Raw genomic sequence first — 24,147 nt, 5'->3', positions numbered from 1 at the left:
TATCTATTTTTCCTTTTCTTTTCTAACCAAGAGATAATAACATCATCTGATGTGGTATGTTATGACATTAAAAGAAGCCCTTATTCTTGGGAAAATTGGGTATCACTGAACCTCAAGTCTTGGTTTTGATTCTGAAGCCTGTGGCTCTGATGAAGAGAGAAGAGACAGGGAAGTTTATCTCAGCTGTAGATATGAAGGGCTTTACTAACCATGGAAGTAAACACTGAGGTAGGTAATACCCAGCAAAAGCCAATGAACACATTTTCGAATTTTCTAATTTTTTTTCCTTCTCCACAGATAGTATCCATGACATAAGTATAAGTTCCCATATTATAAGAACAGTACAAAAGTATTTAAACAGTATAGATGCAATGCTTTTTTCCCCTAAACATTGAGAAATCATTACTTGCTCTCATTTTGGATAAAATATCTTTTTCTATTATAATCATTCAAAAATATTTTAGAAACCTATTTCCTTTAAAAGATGAGACAGATTTGGGGGAAAATTCAAGCTACTGAACAACATGCCTTAGAAGCCACTAAACAGATTAAAATAAATTTGTCAATTTTCAGGGATATTTACAAAAGCCCAATTTGAGGAACTCAGTAGCAATTGAATGGGAATCTTCAATTCTTAGAACTAATGAATGAAAGCAATGCTTTAAAATTTTTCAGTTTTATTTCTATATCTTTCTACTTACTAAAATCATATTCGTCCATTGTAGAATTTGGATTCCCCTTCCTTTAACTTTCATTTCCAAAGAAAATATGTTACTATGAATCTACATGCAGTATTTTATATGCTTGCATATAGCTCTATTTCCATATTTAGAAATTTAAAGTTGTTTTATATCATTCACACTATTTGATGACTTGCTGATATGGTTTGGCTCTGTGTCCCCACCCAAATCTCATCTGGAATTGTAATACCCATATGAAGGGAGGGACCTGGTGGGGGCTGATTGGATCTTGGGGGCGTTTCCTCCAGGCTGTTCTCATGATAGTGAGTTCTCATGTGATCTGATGGTTTAAAGTGATGTAGCAGTCCTCCCAAGCCCTCCTGCTGCCATGTAAGACATTTCTTGTTTTCCCTTCACCACGATAGTAAGTTTCCTGAGGCCTCCCAAGTCAGGTGTAACTGTGAGTCAATTAAACCTCTTTTCTTTGTAAATTATCCAGTCTCAGGTAGTTCTTTATAGCATTGTGAGAATGGACTAATATACTTGCTTTCTCTTAAATTTTTTTTATTAGCTAGTATGGACTTTCATAAAGAACTGTAGGTAAGTTAAGTGTAAATTATAAAGCATAATAATAAAATTTTGAATCATATCATCTTGTAATAATGCTTTCTTGCTCTAAGATTTTGTGAGATTTTATTCAATTATAATTTTATTCATTTATAGATTCATTCAAGTTATTCATACATAGCTGTATTTAAAAAATTTGCATTGCTGTATTGATATTCCAATTGAGTGAGGTTACTGTACGTTTATCTAAACTCTTGTTGATGGACATTTGATTTTAAATTTTTGATCTTTTTCTTTTCTATTTCAAAAAAATTCTACCCAGGAAATTTTATGTTTCCTGATGCAAGTGTGTAGGAATTGTCTGGTAGTCCACTAGTAGTAGACTAGGTCATAGGTATATACATAAAATACCAAATTGTTCTCCATATTAGTTGTATATAAATAAGTATATAAATATAAATCAGTATATAAATAAGCCTCCATTTCCTTACATCTTTGGCAATATTAGATATTTCCCATTTGGTACTGCTTATATAGATCTCATTATGGCTTCAATTTGCATTTTCTTAATTACTTAAAAAATATTTGCCATTTGTTTTTCTTTCTCTGTGACATACCTATTCAAGTCTTTTGTTCATTAGTCTATTGTTTTGACTTTCTTTTATTGGCATTTAGCTAACATTATTGATTATTAGTAAAGGGAAATTCTTCTGCTTTTACAGCATTTATGGCTGACATCTTAATTGACGAAGCAGAAGCTATTTCTAACCTCTTTTTCTGTTGCTTCCTCATACTGTTGAAGTTTCAAAGTCAAATAATAATTTTCCCAGAGTCCCTTGCAAGTAGGAGTAGCATGTGACTCATTTCTGGGGCCATGACATGCACGCATACATCTTCTGTGGATGTATCTGAGAGAGCTTTGGCTTTCATGATAAAATGATACAGATGCAGCTGTCATACCTTGTGCCATCCCCTTACTTGATTGTCACTTGAATGTAGATGCAATGCTGGGAGCTACAACAGCCATATGATGAGCTTGAGGGAAAAGCTAAGAAATTTATAAAAATTCTGCCCTTGACAATTCTTATACTATTCATCTCCAAATTTCTGGTTATGTGACTTTTTAAAAAATACGGTTTGCTTAGATAGTATAAATCCAATTTTCTTTTAATTAGAGTGGAATACATCTTGACTGATATGCCATCTTATCCAGTAAGTCCTCAGACTAGATTCTCATATCCAGCAGTGTCCAAAAAGGTAGTAAAGAAATTCCATAAGCAATTTCGTTAATTCAGAACACGAAATTTTAACAGGGCTGGTATGATCTGGCCATTCCCTTTCTTTTATCAGTGTCCAAAAGGTAGTAAAGAAATTCCATAAGCAATTTTGTAAATTCAGAACATGAAATTTTTAACAGGGCTGGTATGATCTGGCCACTCCCTTTCTTTTTATCTTTAGGGTGTAGGTGCACTACTAGGCCTTTCACTCATTTGGCTTCACCCACCTGCCCCTTTATCACTTCCAAGAAAGTATGAAATTCTTCCCTACGTATGGCCTTCAATCATCCCATTTCATTTGCCTGGATTTCCTTTCCTTTAACTTTCATTTCCTTTCTAAATTAATCTCACCTGTTATTATCTTATCATTAAAGCAGATCACAATTTGTTTTCTTCACTAGGTTTTGAGTTCCAACAGAGAATACTCTATGTCAGTTTCCTTCTTAATTTTATACCCAGCATAGCCTAGCCCTGCACATGAGAGGCAGGAAGCACTCAAAAATATTTTGTTAAGTGAACAGATGAATATCTTGTGTGTTAACCAAGTGTCAAACAACACTTACTTAGTTTCTCTTTAACTTTATAAGCCTCGGGTTTTTCACATTTGGGATGAGATAATAATTCCTCCACCTCTCAGTGTGGTTTTAAAATTAAAAGTGATAACTCTGTGTATGTGCTTGGAATGGGGTTTGGAGCATTTGTCTCTGAGAAGGGGAATCATTATTTACCAATTAGCAAATTTTTCTTGCAACTTCTGTTCTTCAGACTTTAAAAGTAACACTTGATATGATTAATAATTATTTAATCTAATATTTATTGAGCATGTGTTTGTGTACTTTATACACACCAAGCACTTTATATACATTATCTTATTGATTTTTAGGAGGTAGCCTCCGTTATTATCCCCTTTTTATAGGTAAGGAAACTGAGGCTGAACAAGGATAACTACAAGACTTGTGAGGCACTCCACCATTACTTGTAGACATATATGATGAAATTGTGGTTGATCAGTTACTATTTAATCAGAGTCTGCTATTTATGGGAAATGTTCTCTGCATTTGCTTCATTTTGTTCTTTTCCTGAGACAAAGGAAAGCAGAATAAAACATGCTGATATCAGGTTTTAAGAAAAGCAGCTTCCAAACACTGCTCTGAGGTCAATACACACTTTCATTCCAATCTTCTCTCCTCCTAGATCCACAGACTCTGAAATGAAAATTGACCTAGGAAAGATCCTGAGCCAGGAAACAATGGCTGAGTCCTGCTTGGGCAGCATACTTTTGAGGTTCCAAAAAGTAAATTAATATACGTCACAGAAATTTTGGTACACAGATTGAAACTAGAAGCATTTATTTTAACCAGAGCTCCTAGTTTAGTAGTTTACATGTAGGGGCTTCTTAATAAACGTTGGTTGAAATGCATTCCATGAGCATGATGATATAGTGAGATTTTATCATAATGTTCAGTGCTCAATGTAGTTTATCTTAATTGTTACTCAATACATAATTGATGTTCTTCAAAATTTGCCCCAACCTACCATTATAATTTTTTCTCTTAACTTTCTACCCCTGCCTATAGTTCTAACCACACCTGAGTACTGTTTTCTGCACACACCCTGATGTTTCTGTTCCTTTGCTTGTGCTGTGTGCCTCCTAGAATTCCTGCACCACCCTCCCCTTTAAAAAAACAGGCCGGCTCATTCTGTATTTCTTTGCTAGACTGACTTTTTCATTCAGACTGTCCAAGCTAAGTCATATCTATACACATGTGTTTCCCAATCTTTTAGATATAACTATGGCAGCCTTTTTCATTTTGTGGCACAGCATGGCAGGTGGGTAAAGCATAGACTTTAGAGTTGGAAATATCTGGGGACAAATGCCAACTCTGCCACATAAAAATCACATACCCAGTGCAAATTTACCTAAACATGAGCTTCCATTTTTTTGAAGATAGAGATATTATTATCTGTTTATTAGGGCTGTTGTGAGGAACAAGTAAGGAAACATGCAAAATATTCAGCACAGAATCTGACACATGGTCAGCCTCTGCCTTGTTCTGCTGATTCAGGTTCTCAGTTCAAATAGGATTTCTTGAGAAAGGCCCCTATTTAATATCCCACACGTCTTCTCTGGTCTCCTTTTAAAGCTCTGGACCTAGGCTGTTGTGTTCAATTCCAAATCTACCACTTATTAGCTTGGATAAGTTTGAACAAATTACTTAACTTTCTTGCCTTACTTTTCTCACAAGTAAAATGGAGCTAATAATAATTGCCTCATAGACATGTTACAGGGATCATTTAAACCTTAGAACAGTGCCAGACATAGAGAAAATTCTGGCTGTTGCTGTGTTGTTCATTCCTCTTTCCCCAGGGTCTACATTAGTTTCTGACTCAAGAAGGTACTCATTTCATATCTGTGGAACCACTGAATGTGTATGCTTTGGTTCTCTTCTCCTTCTCTTGCATATGTGGCTCTCCATAGAGTGTGGGGTCCTCTAGGGGTAGGAAGGGACATCGTTATTATGTGCCCAGGATAGGGTCTGGCACCAGGTGATGCTCAGTAAGTTTTATAGGGTGGAAAGGAAATTTTTCAGTTTTGTAATCCTGCCGAGTGACTCCCTGGAAAGTTCATAAACATCAGAACAGTCAGTGCTCTGCCCACCACTCAGCAACTTCTTGCCACCACATACTCAAGCTCACTTAGCAGAAGATGACTCAAGTGTAAAAAGTCACTTCCTCTCTGGCACAACAAAGGACTAGACCATTGTCTTTCTTGACTGGGTACAAGATTTACTTTGTCCTGCTGGCAGATTTATTGGACAATGTACTATTTGGCTGGCAGTAAGATGACTCTTTTCTTTTTTGTGGGTCTAATCCCTTCAATCAATATTTGTTTCTACTTCCCTCTGTCTACAGGCAGAGATGACTAAGCTGATATGACATTTCTAAAGCAAGAGGACAGCATGGCCATGAGAAGGTGTTTGGGTAAAGACAAGGAAGGTCTCATCCTGATGGCATCTCAACAGGTCAGGTACTTTGCTTTCCAGTAAAACCAGCCACTTATGGGGTGAATTTGTTTAACCTCTTTGCAAGCCTCTAAAAAGAGGTGGCATGAAAAGCATGGGTGATGCAGTCAATTAAAATTCAGGCCCAACCAACAAGGAGAAGTAGGCCATGGCTGGCTAACAGAGAGGCATTGACAGAAAGAGACTCTGGCACTGGGAGCCCACATTACTTGAATGTTCTTTTCTTCCAAAACAAGAAACCTCCCAAAGCATAGAGTTACACTGTCCATGTCCGGGTTTATAAAGTGTGTTTCTCTCGCGTAGTGCCCACAGCACAATCCTTGTGGCTTGCTTTACATTCTCCCCCTTCATCTCTATAGGACACAGATGATTCTTGTCCATTTTTATCACAGAGTTTTCTTCCTATTGCCAGATGCAGTATCTGCATGTAGCCTGCAGGCAGGTTCTGAGTGTGCTACCAGACAGATGTCACCTCATAATACATTCACTCCTTGTGCCAACAGGAGAGTCTTTCCCCAAGTCCTCTGCCGGCTGATCACTTTTTAGGTCAGATGAGAGGAGAGAGAGAGGAAGAGGGAAGGGGAGAGAGACTGAGGAAGCCAAGGGGATATGGAATTTGAAATTTTGGGCCTTTAAGCTAGATGTGATCAGAGGTCACCCAAGAAAACAGTAGACCCTACATCTGTTTTAGGTCCTTGAAAATGGGTGTGAAATCTGAAGCATGAGGATGTTAATCAAAAAACTTACAAAATGAGAACATTTTCTTAACAGCTAAAAGTCATTAAATTCACTAATTTATCTTACTTTTTTTTTTTTTTTTTTTTTTTTTTTTGAGGGGGAGTCTTGCTCTGCCACTCAGGCTGGAGTGCAGTGGCCGGATCTCAGCTCACTGCAAGCTCCGCCTCCCGGGTTCACACCATTCTCCTGTCTCAGCCTCCCGAGTAGCTGGGACTACAGGCGCCCGCCTCGTCGCCCGGCTAGTTTTTTGTATTTTTTAGTAGAGACGGGGTTTCACCGTATTAGCCAGGATGGTCTCCATCTCCTGACCTCGTGATCCGCCCGTCTCGGCCTCCCAAAGTGCTGGGATTACAGGCTTGAGCCACCGCGCCCGGCCTATCTTACTTTTTAAACATAACTTTTGATATATAGTCCTTATATTTTGTACATGATCTTGAAGTTGGCTCTTCTCTTGCACAACTGAACACACAGTTGGCAGGTTTAAGTCTAAAATTGTCCAAATGAGGTCAGACATCACTTTTACACAGGCTTAAAATTTGTCCTTCACTCAGTTATATTAAGGTGACAAAGCCTGGTTCTACTTTCTATAGCTGTCACATGAACTATGATAACTATCACACTGTTATTCTCATCACAGATGAGGAAGGGGGCACCACTGTTGTTTGGGAGGCAGCATCTTCATGTTCACAGTGTGTATTTCATTAGTGGAATGAACATGCAGCATAAAGTAGAAAAGTTCTGGTTGCTAAAAAGTCACGTGTTATGCAGTCACGAGCTAGCTGTGGTAGGTAAGAACATGGGCTTTTTAAATAAGGGAGGACTTGAATCCTGTTTGCAGAGTATGAAACTCTATGATTTCTGGGGTCCAATCTTTCAAGGTCAGTGTTAAAAATATCAACATCATAATGAGCTAAAATCTGATGATGGAAGAAATAAAGAGTCAAATAAGTCATATTGTTAACTAACAGAAATTTACTTGCTCTTGAGAGACTGGACCAGCTCGGTTTTAGCACTTGGCAACTCTTTCATTCTAGCTAACCCAAAGCTGCCCAAGCTAACCTTTGCCTCTGTTACAGTAGGGAAAGAATGAAAGTCATGGGCTTTAGAATCTGAGAAACTCATCTTCTGTATGAATTTGGGTACCTTAATTACACCCTCTATAATTACATTTCACTTATGAAATGGGGATAGTACTACTTAACACTAACTCATACGATTATTATGGGGCCCTTTGTCAATGTTCAAGACATTAGCACAGCTGTGGTAGGGGTTGGGAAGAATAGATGCTACCAGCTTCTAGTGAATGTCCGTATGATACTAAATACACTACAATTCACAAGGCAGTCTTCTACAGTAAAGAATTATCTATCTCAAAATAGTGTCAAGGCTTAGAAACCCTGGCCAAATAAACAGTAGCCACTATGTGTCAGATATATTCCTGTACTTATCTGATCTCTTTCAATTGTACGCATTCCAAAATGTTTATGCTGAACTTTCAGGCTGATAGTAATGACAACACTTTCTTATTTACAAAAGTTCCATATATTATCTCATATAATTTTCAAATAAACTGTTTGTAAGAATGATTGATGCAATCTCCATTTTACAGTTGGAAAAATGAAGGCTCAGAGACCCTGGATTACCCAGTGAGTAAGCAGCACGCCCAGGTTTAGGATACCACTCTTCTGTTTTCAGCTCTTGTATGCTATCCACATGCTTACAGCATGCTTGGACAATGCAGAAGCTCAGCTTTGGTACTTTGGGTAATCTGTTCATCTGTGAAATGGGATAACTCATGCTGATCTATGGACAACAATTACTGTAAGGATGACACGAAATGATGCAGACAGCAGGCACTCGAAAAACAGAGTTCTATCGACATTCCTGCTTCCTCTCAATGACTGGTACTGAACAGTCCTTAACACCCCATTTCTAAGCCAAGAGATTCTTCTAGACCAAGCCAGGCCTGCTGTGCCACTATCCACCACGGAAGCCTCTGCCTTCATCAAGCCCACAGATCCACAGTTGCTTTGTTCGCTGAGTGACATGTCTATCAGGCACCACCCTGGGCTGGTCACCGAAACTTTGTAGGAGCCATCAGTCCTGGCGCTCAGTACCCCGGGGTTGACGCCTTGACAACTGTGTTGCCACTCTCTTATTACCTATCTGGAGGGTCACCTTTCTGACAGACAGCTTTGAAAATTCTTTATTAAACTGTTTTTTTTTTTAGTAGAAAAGACAGATTGCTTTATAGTTCTGACATGCTCTACTTATTATGACATGAAACAATGTTCTTGTTTCTTTTGCTTGGGGACGTTTAACTGCTGACTTTGGCCCCTGTGAGGTGTCACCATGATGTATTAGTTATTAGGTCAGACTTTCTATAACCTTTACATATTCATTTATTCACTCACTTACTCACTCACTCACTCACCTATACATTTGAAAGTCTACTGTGAACCAGGTCTAACAGAGGTTAGACATTTAGTGGATTGCACAAAAAACAAAACATTTACACTCAGTCTTTGATCTGAGGATGTCCCAGCTTAATAAGCAATGCAAGGGGGCAAAAAAGATAAAATTTTACCATGGTAAGTGAAATAAAAGACCTTTGTGTTGTACCTGGTAACATAACTTCGGCAGGATGGAAACCAGAATTGGTAGTGTATCTGTAGAGTGGGGTGCCTGGTTCACTCTGGATGATGACAGGTAGCAGCAGAGGCAGAAGACTAGATTTTATTGGAATACTCTATAATCTGTGTATAGGGCATGGAAGAGGAGGTGATCATCCACAGCTGAAATAAGCTGGTGATAGGTACTCCTCTCCAAAAGAAGGCCTGGGTGCCAGATTTTGGGCTGTGAGTGACTTAATAGTCCTGATATACATTTGATAAATAATATCACAAAGGCACTACTGAACATCTGAATATATGAACAGAGAGCTATGAAAAAGGTAGTGACTAACGCGCCAGGGGAGGTGGAGGAAGTGCCCCAGGAGGTATGATATTTGAAGAGGGCATTAAGCATTCAGAGGGCATTAAGCATCCACAGGAAGGGGAAGTACGGCATCTGAGCAGAGCAAAGGTGAAGGTGACATGCGCTGAGAAGGATGAGGATTTCTTTAGACAAAGTATGATTGGGGGCTGGGGTGGGAGGTGAAGCTCAGGGCACGTTGGGACCATTTAAACACCAGGCCATGGAGTCCAGGCTCTCTCTTCAGTAGGACTTGCTGGGGCTGGTGGCTGGTTTATGCAGAGGAGTGGTATGAGAGGCTGTGGAGTGTAGACATCTCTCTCGGGGCAGTATGGATTTATGGGAGGGTAGACTGAAAGCTCAGAGCCACAAGGCAAAGAAACAGGTCAGGTGGCTGCTACAAACACCCAAAAAGAGAAGCTGGGAGACCTTCCCTCAGGTTTCAGTCCAGCTAAGGCCAGTGAAACCTTCCCTCAGGTTTCAGTCCAGCTAAGGCCAGTGAAACACGTGTTCATTTAGGAGACTCCTTGCATATTTATTAAATAAATAAACGAATAAAAGAGAAAGGCCAAGGATCAATGAGTTTCTTAAACAAAAAATTAAAAGGCGAAACTAAGATGTGTTAAATAGCACCTAGTAGAATTTAAAGTGTACATACTTTATGAAATAAATGCACAAAGACATCAGAAACAATCAAGTATGGAATAAGGGTACAGGTCTAGTGAAACAGGGCACTGACACAGCTGTAAACTTCCCAGGCAGAAACCTCTGCTCTCATTCTGAGTTTGTTTTCATTCGTGTATCATGTGATCTCATGTATCATGTGCAATACATGTGATTAGTGATTTGACTCACCTCCTCAGTAAAAGTCACAGTTCCTGTTTACTGAGTACCTGCTATGCTTAATCGCACACAATCCTCAGGATACCACCTATATTATCTTGGTCAATCTGAACAACAATGGCAAAGCAGGCCTTATCAGGCCTGAGGTTCAGAGAGTTTAGGGATTTGCCCACAGTTGCAGAGCAGTCAGCAGAATTGAGATTTGACCCTGATCTATCCAGCTGTAGACAGATCCTCTGTGACAGTATATCCTCTGTGATGGTACGTCCTAGTGAGTATAAAATTTCCACCATTGTAGAATGAGAAATGCTTGAAAGCTGTTAATATCACCTTCATTTCTGGACTCTGATTCTGATTCTGTGTATTTGAAACACTGGTGTGGACAGAAAAATCAGAAAATTTGGGGTGAGAAAGGAAATAATGAGGAAAAAGAGAAGAAAATCTGTGCCTCCAACTTTTGCTTTCATCTTGTGTAAACTTGTTATCGTCTTTGGATCTGAGATTTCTCTTCAATAAAATAAAATAGATGAACTAAATCAAATGTAAGATGCACTTTGCCTTAATACTCCTAGGATCGTATGTCCTGAGCTGAGTTTGTTATATAGTAGAAAGCAAGGCTGTAAAATGTAAAATGTGTTCAGTTTTTTAAGCCAGTCTAACGATAAAGCAAGAAATTACTGTGTTCAGTTTCAGAAGATAATGGAAATGTTATAAACCTTAAGCATTCCCAGATTTAGCAAATAAAAATGTAGGGTGTTCAGTTAAATTTGGATGTCAGATAAGGAACAAATATTTTCTTAGTATAAATATGTGCTGTGCAATATTTGGGACATAGTTATTCTAAAGATTATTCATTGTTTATGTGAACTTCAAATTTAACTGGGCATCCTGAATATCATTTGGCAACCCTAAAACCTTGACAAAGTAAAAGTAATAGCACAGCTGATTAAAGTCAGAAAGAAAGATTGAGGAAACCATAGAAGAACTGGTTTCCTTATTTCACAGACTGGTGAATCAACTGATTCTAGCTAAAATGAGAGTTAAAGAAACAGTTTTAGTTTAGTATTTGTAGTTATAAAGTTAACAGCTAGCAAAACGTAACTGGAAAATATAGTAACAACAATAAGAACCTCAGGACGTTGGGAGGATAGGAGGAAGGAAATACAGATATGCCAAATTCCTTTTCTAAAGGAAACAGCCCAAGGCACAGTCTACAGAGGATGAATCATCAAATAAAACCATAAAGAAAAGAATTATTTAGCATTATGGTTGTAATTATCAAAGAACTAAAACAAAAAAATTAAAATGTTTTCCTTGGTAGTGGGGTTATAAAAGTGGTAGAGAGTTACATCTTATTTTATTCTACCCTTACTAGATTTTTACATTTATGCCACATGTAAAATTAGATTAAAAACAAAATAATTACATTAATCATTGTTGCCACCAACCATCATTCAGCAAACTGTTACGCTTTTGCTGAGGTACACTCTTACTCTCATGTTCTCAATCTCAGGCTTATTTTATTTGCCTCTGCCAACTTCATTTGGGTGTAAAAATATTAGCAATCAGATTTACAAACCCAAAAGATGCACAAATATTTGCTATTGCCTTGCCATGTATGGCAAAAATATTTCCAGGTGCTCTAGGATGAAAAAAGATAAAAACTTCAGATAAATAAACATGGTTCATTTAATTTAAAACAAATATTTGAGAGTCACTCTCCTAACATGCCTTCGATTGTGAGTAGCAACTCACATAGCAATGCATTACTCTTAGCACATACTTGCAAATGAATTACGCTTTCATAAGCAGAAATTAAAGTACTCTCCAGAGAAATGTTTGGTTGATTTTCTCAGGGTTTGATTGATCTAACTTAGAAATATATGAATTTTACTCGACACTTCTATTGTTTTGGAAGGGAGACCCAAGAGTTCAGTCTGGCGTATCAAAAAAAAATCACGAATTAAGAAGTCACTTGGCATGGAAACCTGATTCTATGAAGGGTGTGTGTGTGCGTGCGTGCGTGTGTGTGCATGAGAGATAGCTTGAGTAATAGACAGATGGTTTGGACTATAAAAAAGTCGCTGATTCTAAGGTGAAGTCCCATTAGGAGAATGCTTAAGTACTACAAAAACATAGAGCTGTAGCTTGTGATTAATGGCGCTTCCACCCGAAACATTACTAATGCACCCTGTGTCCCGCAAACCCCATCATCTTACTTCAGACCCATCTTTATAGTCATTGAACTCTGCTGCCATCACCAACTTGTTGTAGTTCTTTAATACAAGCTTTATAATGTGTTGAAGTACATCATATTTATAATGACATTAAAGGTTGTTGACAAGCTTGCTAGATCTTTCAGGATGGAGACCAATAGCCAAACCTTATACTTAGGCCTTTGTGTTTGTCCATTTTGCACTACTCTAATGGGATACCTGAGGCTGGGTAATTTATAAAGAAAAGAGGTTTAATTGGCTCACAGGTTTGCAGGGTATACAGGAATGGCACTGGCATCTGCTTGGCTTCTGGTGAGGACCTCAGGAGGCTTCCACTCATGCAGAAGGCAAAGGGGAACAGGTGTGTCACATGGTGAGAGGGGGAACAACAGAGAGCATGGAGGTGCCAGACTCTTTAAACAAGCTCTTTCATGAACTCATTACCACAGGGAGGGCACCAAGCCAATCATGAGGGATCCACCCCATAACAAAATACCTCCCACTAGGCCCCACTTTCAACACTAAGGATTACATTTCAACATGAGATTTGGAGGCGACACACATCCAAACCATATCAGCTCTACTGCCTATGGACTTTGAAGGGAGATCTGCAGCAACCACCCTTTTGTCTAGCTCTCCTTCTCACTTTGTCCTGCCATGAAATCAGATTCCTTCTTCATGAGCTGGCACAAAGGCCACCTCTTCCAGGAGGAACTTCTGCTTGTCCCAACATAAAGAACTATTTCCCTTTCACAGTTATATTGAAGAATAAATAAGACAACAATGAAGTCTTATGACTGAACTAAGGAACTAATCATTGATCATATGTAGAAGGAGAAAGCCAAGGCCTATCTGGTACCAGTACAAAAGAATTAATTACATAACAACAAAAACAGCCACATTAACTATTGCCACCATATCCACCATTTTTTGAGTGTCCATTATAGGTATATTAGGAATTATATTTAATTCTCACCACAGGTTGGGGCATTATGATTCCTCATTTTGAAGTGAGGCAAATAAGGCACAGAAAGGTTATGCAACTAGACTAGAATCACAAAGCAAAGAACCAGAAAAGCCATAGCTCAAATACAGGTTAGTTTCAGTGTGAATCACATGCTATAAATTAGTCCATGAAATGGCCTCTCTGGGCTTTAGTAAGAAGGCTAAAGGAGAAATTGGTACAAATAGTAGAAATATCTTCCAAATAAGCATGATAAATTTTGTGTGTAATCAATATCAGCTTTTTTTTTTTTTTTTTGAGATAGAGTCTCACTCTGTCACCCAGACTGGAGTGGAGTGGCGTGAGCTCGGCTTACTGCAACCTCCGCCTCCTGGGTTCAAGGGACTCTCCTGCCTCAGCCTCATGAGCAGCTGGAACTACAGGCAGTCGCCACCATGCCCAGCTAATTTTTCTATTTTTAGCAGACATGGGGTTTCATTGTATTGGCCAGACTGGTCTTGAACTCCTGACCTTGTGATCCACCCACCTTGGCCTCGCAAAGTGCTGGGATTACTGGCGGGAGCCACTGAGCCTGGCCTATGTCAGCTATTTTAAGTCACATGCCTAGTATCCCACCTAGAAGTTTTAAGAAATGCGTAAGCATGCACTGAATATGGTGTGCAAGCTATACATGATGGCATGTTGCTGGCATTGTAACTATGGGAATAAAACAGGGAAAAGGTATAGCTGTCCACAAATTAGGCATTGGGGTTATATAGCCCTGTGTAGCCCCTGAGCACCAGTTCACCTTTCCAGGTAACACAGCTTGCTCCCTTGACCATACTGAGCCAGGCAGCAAATGAAGCTGATCAGATACACCTTGAATGTCTGCTGCTATGGGGATCCCTGGGAGGTTGTGACCACCTGAGAAGGGGTTCTAATTACAATAAGGGATTTAAAAGCATTAAAGAGCTTCTGAAGAACTTGGCAGACATAATTTGTTCCACAGATAAGCTGTCTGTCTCAGAATGCAGCTCAGACTTGCCAGGCCCCATGGCTGGCCCCAGCAATAGTGGACAGGTGGCCTCTGGGCTAGACGAGAGGATAGCTCAAGGTTAAGGTGTGCCCATTGGTGTTGGGTAGCCCTGGGCTTCTGTCTTGCTCAACTCTCCATTCTTTTCATTCCTGCGGAATTCCTGGACCCTGTTGCAATGATCTTAGTTTAACAGCCTTTTCCGACTCTGTCTTTGTCTTTCTTATTCGTACCTCCATTTCTTTATTTTTCCCTTAGCACAGAATTTTCTGTACTGCACCCAATGCAGGAAATAGAGAAAATGAAGGACTGTTTCTCAAGGGCCTGACATCACCATATGGAAAAAAAATCCATGTATATATAAAGCATTTTCAAACTTGTCATCAAGTAGGCACTTGGTAGGTCCTGCTTTCTAAACTTTGATCTCCATTCTTTGAGTTAATATTTATGATGTGCCTACTATGCGCCAAACACTGAACTGGACCTTGGACATATAGACATTAATAAAATAGGCAAAATTCATGCACTTATGAAGCTTACATATATATAACTTATATAAGATAGAGTGTTTTTCTTAAGGTGTTTTTCTCATTCAGGGAATTAAAAATTTTTTTTTTTAAATTTTTTACCTAATTACCAAGCATTGTGCTAGACATAGTTAAAATTCTATGAAAATTTAAAGAAGGGAGCAGTTACTTCTGCCTAGCCATTTGCAGCTAAGAGGGCAGTACAAGGGAGGCCAGGAGGCCAATGTTGGGGAAAAGAGAATATTTGTCAAACATCAACAGGTACATTTAATAACATGGAATTTCTTTTTGTATTAAGTGAAATAGTAGATATAAAAGCTTATATTATGATCTCAACTGCATAAAAATATGTTGTCAGAGAAACAGTATGAAAAGGAACGACTAATGTTTACTGTGCTTATCTGGGTGGTGGTATTTTCTGTTGATTTATCTACATTGATCTGAATTTCCCTAAAATTATGTTAGGCTGTTGTAAGAAAGCCATATTCCTTTATATGTAGTCCTATTTGGCCAAGGAGACAGAAACTTCTGCTGCTACTTTGGTCTTTCAGGAAAATACCTTCTCTCCATTCCCTCCTTTTGTTACTCATGGATGTAGGTACCATTGTATTATGTATGCAAGCACACAGATGCACATCCTCTCCTCCCCTCTATTTTTCTTATCCCTTTATTCCTGCCCTTGTTTTTTTTCTGATGTCCTCTCTTCTTTCCTTTTTCTCCTCTGTTTAGCTCAAATATTTCTGGCAGCTTTACTTTCTGTGAGTAGCACTGAGTATTTGAGTAGTGCCTTAGCTCAAAATGTTTGCTGACCTCAAAGTGCTCAGCAGTGATAAGAGCAAAATGTTGTGAGCAAGCTAAATGTTTAATGTCAGGTTCTTGGTTATGTGAATTATTGTTCATTAATTTCACAGTGTTATAAGCCTCACTTTCACCAGGACTTTGCTAAAATCGTCACCTTCTCAGATACGCTTTCCTTCAAATAACACACCAGTCCCTTACTCACTGTGTGTCTCCTGCTCTACAGGGTAAGCTCCATGAGGACAGAGGTTTTGTCCTCACTGCTAGACATCTGCAGTGAGTGATGCATAGCAGGCCTTCAACCAAGATTTTTCTTGACTGAATAATTACAGGCATTATAATTATATACATGTATATTTAATAACATGGATTTTCTTTTTATATTAAGTAAAATAGTAGACACAAAACTCTTAAACCATGATCTCAACTGCATAAAATACGTTGTCAGAGAAAAGTATGGAAAGGAAGGATTAATGTTTACTGTGCTTATCTGGGTGGCGGAATTTTCTGTTGATTTATCTATATTGATCTGAATTTTTCTAATCTCTTACAATGAGCAAATATTTTTTAAAATGTAGACTGCTTCAAAAAGGGGTTAATGCTACTGGCTCAGTGCAAAGATTTTGTGGCTGGGACAGCTTGAGGGGATGAGAGAGTGACAGAGAAATCAGTGCTGTGGTTGGGAAAATAACCCATATTGAGCTGACTCATCACCCTAACCAACAGTTGACAATTCCTTTGATTGCTAGTGATATGTTTAAAGTGAATGTTTTGATGACATAAGTGAAAATGAAGAAGTAGAATCAATAGGCTCAAGATTGTTTTTTAGGGTGTTAGGGCTGAAACATGAAAGAAAGCGAGGGTTTGGCAAAGCCCATATTTTTGTGGTGCCAAGCCACAAATGATACAAAACTGCTTCAAGATGGGGATGAGACCTCGAACAGAGGCTGCACACCGGCCACTCATACAGCATCCATGCTTTCCAGCCCTGGGACAAGGTAAGGTAGAAGATACGTCCTCTGGCTGAGCTGAGCTGATGGATGGAAGCTCTGTAGTAGAGCTGGTCTGCCCTTTCCAGCTTTTTCCATTGCTGCTACTGGTCACCTGTTCTACTTATAGACTCTGCTCTCTCCTTTCCTGAGGCAGAAAAGCATTTTCAAATTTATCATCAAGTAGGCACTTGGTGGATCCTGCTTTCTAAACTTTGATCTCCATTCTTTGAGTTAATACTTACAATGCACCTACTATGTGTCAACCACTGGACTGGACCTTGGGGATATAGACATTAATCAAACAGGCAAAATTCATGCACTTAGGAAGATTACTTTTATGTAGGGGGCCTGTAGTCTAGCCTTGAGTGCCTGAAGCCCCAGTTTCTTCTTCTTGTTCTTTGAAAAATTTCTAGACTAGTAGTATCTTTATAATTAGATGGCTACATTGGTTTCCCAAGTAGCACTAGTTGCTGGAAAGGGCTAGACAGCCCTGCAAACAAACTTAGCTATGATCTTGACTCCCTGCCTTGCTCCAGAGGGATGATCTCCTGAGGAATCTGGACTTGCCCCTCTCTGAACACCTAGAGTCATCTAGAGCTTGGCTATGAGACAAATCGTTAACCACAATAGTCACTCTGCCAACTACTCATATTCCAGTAGCAGAAACAGTAGTAATGATAATAGCTGCTATTTCTTGATCATTTACTATGTGTTAGAAATATACCAAGCTTTTTTTTTTCATTTTTTTAATTTTCTACCCATGATATACATAACATTTTGGTTTCCAGCATAGCTAACCAAACTCCTACCAGATCTTATCCTTCCATAGATAGCAACTGTAAACTGTGGATAAATATAGAAACAAAAATGAAAATACAACAATGCACTAAGGTACTGAAAATGACAAAGAAATTACAAGTAGATTCTGGAGGGAAATAGTTTGGAAGAAGGTAGTAGCATGTGGTATGTTTTTTTCATTTTTATGGTTTTTAACCTAAAGATAGACCAAATAGGTTATGCAGAATTAGTAAACCTATGATACAAAACCCACAGTCTTTCCAGCGTAAAGAACCAAATGACAGAGTTCAGGCTAACCACAGCCACTGAAAAATGAGGAAGCAATCCTGGAAAAGACATGGAGCTGACTTCTGTTTGTAAACTCTTTCCAAGTCTCTGGCTTACCCCTGCATGTATGGGGCAGACTGGAAGTAGTTTGTATCCAAGGCTTAAAGAACACACACCAACTGTCAGTGTGAATGTTTGCAGTGGGTGAGTCTGACCAAGTGTGATGGTTAGTGTTATGTATCAACTTGGCTAACTTATAGTATGCAGTTGTTTGAACAAACACTAATGTAGAGATAATGTGAAGGTATTTTGTAGATATGGTTAACATGTAAAATAGGTTCACTTCAAGTAAAGGACATTACCTTTGATGATGTGGGTGGGCTTCATGCAACTAGTTGAAGATCTTAAGAGCAAAAACTGGTGTTTCCTGAAGAAAAATTAATTCTGCCTCAAGAGTGCAATATCAAATCCTGCCTGCATTTCTAGCTTCCAGCCTATCCTACAGATTTCAGATTTGACAATTCCACAATGTGTGAACATATTCCTTAAAGTAAAACTTTTATTATAATATGTGAGTATGTGAATCCTATGTATATATCTCATATATATCCTATTGGTTATCTAAGTTCTCTGGATAACTCTGACTGAAACACAAAGTTAATTGCCTGCTAAAATGAAAATGCCAATACTCTTGCAGACTATAACAGAATCTAGAAGCTCCACAATATAATATTCACACTGTCCAGTATAAAATTCAAAAATTACTTTATGTACCAAAAATTAGGAGATTGTGACCCAGTTGCAAGAGAAAAGATAATCAACTGAGACTGACCCTGAAATTACTCCAGTGTTGGAATGAGAAAATAAGGATTTTAAAGCAATTATTTTAACTATGCTCAATGAAGTAAAGGAAAATATGCTGTGCTGAATAAAGAGACACAAAATCTCAACAAAGAAAGACAAGCTACCAAAAATAACCAAATGGATATAGTCTTGTGCCCACCAGCACTCTGTCCCCATGCTAATACCACCACTAGTGTGAATTTGTGCACAGTCACTGGCAGGGGCCCACTGACCCCCTAAGCTGTGCTGCCACAGCCACTGCTGCAAATGCTGGCATGGAGAATGGCACTCAGGCATCTGCTAGCATCCTGCCACAGCACTCAGGCACCTGGCACTCAAGTATCTGCTAGCATCCTGTCACAGCCAAGAAGCATGCATGCCACTGTGCTTCCACTGCTGCTGATGCCGGCACATGAGGACAAGAATGGATCCCACTGCCACTGCCCTATGAAATGATTTAACTAGCACCACCAATCAGAGTGTTGTGACCAGTGGTCCAAGAACACTTTGGCCCTTTCAGCACGGCATGTTCCTAACACTGAAGAGCCACAGGACAAAGGTGGGGCCCAATATTAGTCCCTCAGAGTTAGAGCACACAGTCCAGGAGTTGGGAGCTGAGCCTTGGCCCCAGAAAATCCTCCAGAAATGAAGCCAGTTGACTGAACCCACCTTATACCACAATCAAACCTCCAAGGTCATCAAATAGGATAAAAGAAAAAATTAACATCCAAAGGACAGCAACTTCAAAGACTGAAGGAATGAAGATGAGAAAGAACCAGTGCAACAACTCTGATAACTCAAAAAACCAGAGTGTCTTATTTCCTCCAAATGACCAAACACTAATTCTCTAGCAAGGGTTCTTAACCAGGCTGAGATGTCTGAAATGACAGAATTAGAATTCAGAATATGGGTAGAAACCAAGATAACCAAGATTCAGTAGAACATAGAAACCCAATCTAAAGGAGCTAAGAATCACAATAAAAGGATACAGGAGCTGACAGACAAAATAGACAGTATAGAAAACAATATAACCAATCTGATATAGCTGAAAGACACACTACAAGAATTTTGTAATGCAACCACATGTATTAACAGTAGAATAGACCAAGCTGAAAAAAGTCTCAAGGCTTGAAGACTGGCTATCTGAAATAAGATAGACAAGAATAAAGACAAAAACATTAAAAGGAATGAACAAAAGCTCCAAGAAATATGGGATTATGTAAAGAGACCAAATCTATGATTCCTTGGCATCTCTGAAATAGATGGAGAGAATGGAAGCAACTTGGAAAACGTATTTCAGAATATCATCAATGAGAAATTCCTCAACCTAGCTAGACGGGCTAGGTTCAAATTCAGGAAATGCAGATAACTCCCACAAATACTTCACAAGAAGATCATCCCGTGACACATAATCATCAGATTCTCCAAGGTCGAAATGAAAGAAAGAATGCTAAAGGCCACTAGAGAGAAAAGATAGGTCACTTACAAAAGGAAGCCCATCAGACTAACAGCAGACCTCTTGGCAGAAACTCTAAAAGCCAGAAGAGATTGGGGGCCTGTATTCAACATTCTAATTTATTTTTATTTTGTTTATTTATTTATTTTGAGGCAGAGGCTCAGTCTGTCACCCAGGAGGATGGAGTGTAGTGGCACAATCTTGGCTCACCACAACCTTCACACCCCCAGGCTAAAGTGACTCTTGTGCCTCAGTCTCCTTAGTAGCTAGGATTACAGGCATGTGCCACCATGCCTGTCTAATTTTTGTATTTTTTAGTAGAGATGAGGTTTTGCTATGTTTCCAAGGCTGGTATTGAACTCCTGGTCACAAGTGATTGCCTGCCTAAGCCTACCAAAATGCTGGAATTGCAGGCATGAGCCACTGTGCCCAGCCTTCAACATTCTTAAAGAAAAGAAATTCCAACTCAGAATTTCATATCCGGCTGAACTAAGCTTCACAAGCAAGGGAAAAATAAGAGCCTTTTCAGAGAAGCAAATACTGAGGGAATTCGTTACCACCAGACCTGACTTACAAGAGATCCTAAACAAGCACTAAACATGGAAAGGAAAGACCATTACCAGCCACTACAAAAACACATTTAAGTACCTAGACTGGTTACACTATATAGCAACTGCCTAAATAAGTCAGCACAATAACCAGCTAGCAACACAATGGCAGGATCAAATCTACACATATCAATACTAACCTTTAAAGTAAATAGGTTAAATGTCCCAATTAAAAGGCACAGAGTAGCAAGCTGGATAAAGAAGCAAGAGCCAATGGTATGCTGTCTTCAAGAGACCAATCTCATATGCAGTGACACCCACAGGCTCAAAATAAAGGGATAGAGAAAAATCTACCAAGCAAATGGAAACCAGAAAAAAACAGGGGTTGCAATCCTAATTTCAGACAAAACAGACTTTAAATCAACAAAGATTAAAAAAAAAAACCATGAAAAAGGGCATTACATAATGTAAAGGACTCAATTCAACATGAAGACAGAACTATCCTAAATATATATGCACCTATCACAGAAGCACTCAAGTTCATAAAACAAGTTTCTAAAGACCTTCAAAAAGACAGACTCCCACACAATAACAGTGGGAGACTTCAATACCATACTGACAGTATTAGACAGATCACTGAAGCAGAAGATTAATGAAGATACTCAGGACCTGAACTCATTAGTAGACCAAATGGAACTGATACATATCTACAGCACCGTTTACCCCCAAACAACTGGATATACATTCTTTGCATTGCCACATGCCAAATATTCTCTAAGACTGACCACACAATTAGACATAAAACAATCCTCAGCAAATGCAAAAGAACTAAAATCACGCCAACCACTCCCTTGAATCACAGTGCAATAAAAACAGTATTCAAGACTAAGACTAAGAAAATTGCTCAAAACCATGCGATTACATAAAAATTAAATGAATTGCTCCTGAATGACTTTTGGGTAAATAATGAAACAATGGTAGCAATTAAGAAGTTCTTTGAAGCGAATGAGGAAAAAGATACAACATGTAAGAATTGCTGCAATACAGCTAAGCCAGCGTGAAGAGGGAAACTTATAGCACTACATGCCCACATCAAAAAGTTAGAAAGATCTCAAATAAACAACCTAATATTACAACTAAAAGAAGTAGAGAAGCAAGAGCAAACCAAAGCTAATGGAGGAAAAAAAAAAAAAAAAACAAAATCAGAGCTGAACTGAAGGAAACTGAGACACACACAAGAAATTCAAAATATCAATGAATCCAGGAGCTGGTCTTTTGATATAGTAAGAAGATATATAAAACTAGATAGACTAATAAGAGAATAGAGATGATCCAAATACACATGATTAAAAATGACAGAGTGAATAGTACAACTGACCCCACAGAAATACAAATAACCATCAGAGACTATTATGAACACCAGTATAGGCTCAAAGTAGAAAATCTAGAAGAAATAGATAAATTCTGGGACATATACACCTCCCAAGACTGAACCAGGAAGAAACTGAATCCCTAAACAGACCAATGATGAATTCCAAAATTGAATTAGTAATTTAAAAAAAGCCAGAAAAAGCCCAGAACCAGAAGGATTCACAGCTGAATTCTACCAGATGTATAAAGAAGAGCTGGTACCATCCCTACTTAAACTATTCCAAAAAACCAAGGAGGTGGAACTCCTATTCAACTCATTCTGTAAGGCCAGCACCATCCCAGTATCAACACCTGGCAGAAACTCAACAATTACAAAACTTCAGGCCAATATACTTGATGAACATTGATGGAAAAATCTTTAACAAAATACTAGTAAACTGACTCCAGCACTCCATCAAAAAGCTAATCTATCATGATCAAGTAGGCTTTATCATTGGGATGCAAGGTTGGTTAAACCTACACAAATCAATAAATGTGATTCATCACATAAAGACAGCTAAAGACAAAAATTACATGATCGTTTCGATAGATACAGAAAAGGCTTTCAAAAAATACAACATCCCTTTATGTTAAAAGCTGTTAACAAGCCAGGTATTGAAAGAACCGACCTCAAACTAATATAAGTCATCTATGACAAACCCACAATCAACATCATACTAAATGGGCAAAAGCTGGAAACAGTCCCCTTGAACACAGGCACATGACAAGGATGCCCTCTTTTACCACTACTATTCAACATAGGAGTTTTTTTGGAAGTCCTGGCCAGAGCAATTTGGCAAGAGAAAGAGATAAAGGCATACAAATAGGAAGAGAGGAAGTCAAACTATCCCTGCTTGTAGATGACATGATCCTTTATCTAGAAAACCCCATAATCTTGGCCTCAAAGCTTCTTAAACTGATAAACAATTTCAGCATTGTTTCAGGATACAAAATCAATGTATGAAAATTACTAGCATTTTTATACACAAACAACAGCCAAGGCAAGAGCCAAATCAGGAATGCAATCCCATTCACAATTGACACAAAAAAGTAAAATACCTAGGTATATAGCTAACAAGGGAGGTGAGAGATCTCTACAATGAGAATTACAAAACACTGCTGAAAGAAATCCAAGATGACACAACAAATGGAAAAACATTCCATGCTTATAAATAGGAAGAAACAATATCACTAAAATGGCCACACTGCCCAAAGCAATCTACAGATTAAATGTGATTCCTACCAAACTACCAATGACATTCTTCATAGAACTAGCAAAAAACCATTCTAGTTTCATATGGAGGCAAAGAAAGGACCCAAATAGCAAAGGCAATCCTAAGTAAAAAGAGCAGGAGGAAAAAAAAAATCAAAGCAGAGGCATCATGCTTCCTGACTTTATACTATAGGGCTACAGTAACCAGAACAGGATGGTACTGATACAGAAACAGACATATAGACCAATGGAACAGAATAGAGAGCCCAGACATAAGGCCACACATCTACAACCATCTGCTCTTCTACGAAGCTGACAAAAGCAACGTGGAAAGGACTCCCTATTTAATAAATGGTGCTGGGATAATTGGCTAGCCACATGCACAAGACTGAAACCAGACCCCTTCCTTACACTGTATAGCAAAATCAATACAAGATGGATTAAGGATGTTAAACAAAGAACTACAAAAACCCTGGAGGACTCTGTATGGAATATCATTTTTGACGTAGGACTTGGCAAATGTTTCATGATGAAGATGTTAAAAGCAGTCCAAACAAAAGCCAAAATTGACAAATGATATCTCATTAAAGTAAATGAGTTCTACACAGCAAGAGAAACTATCAACAGAGTAAATAGACAATCTACAAAATGGGAGAAAATGTTTGCAAACTATGCATCTGACCAAGATCTAATATCCAGCATCTATAAGAAGCTTAAACAAATTTACAAGAATAAAACAACCCCATTACAAAGTGGGCAAAGGACATGAACAGACACTTTTCAAAAGAAAACATACATATAGCCAACAAGCATATGAAAAAAACTCAACATCACTGATCATTAGAGAAATGCAAATAAAGACTGTCATGAGATACCATCTCACATCTTTTTAATAATAGCCATTCTGACCATCAGATGGTGATTATTAAACATTCATTTTTTAATTAACATTTTAAATATCAAATTAAAAATTTATTTCTATTAAAATTTTATTAAATTTAT

Source organism: Rhinopithecus bieti, unplaced genomic scaffold (genome assembly GCF_001698545.2).
Source record: "Rhinopithecus bieti isolate Rb0 unplaced genomic scaffold, ASM169854v2 scaffold_26607, whole genome shotgun sequence".
Taxonomy (NCBI): domain Eukaryota; kingdom Metazoa; phylum Chordata; class Mammalia; order Primates; family Cercopithecidae; genus Rhinopithecus; species Rhinopithecus bieti.
This window is presented reverse-complemented; position numbering follows the sequence as displayed.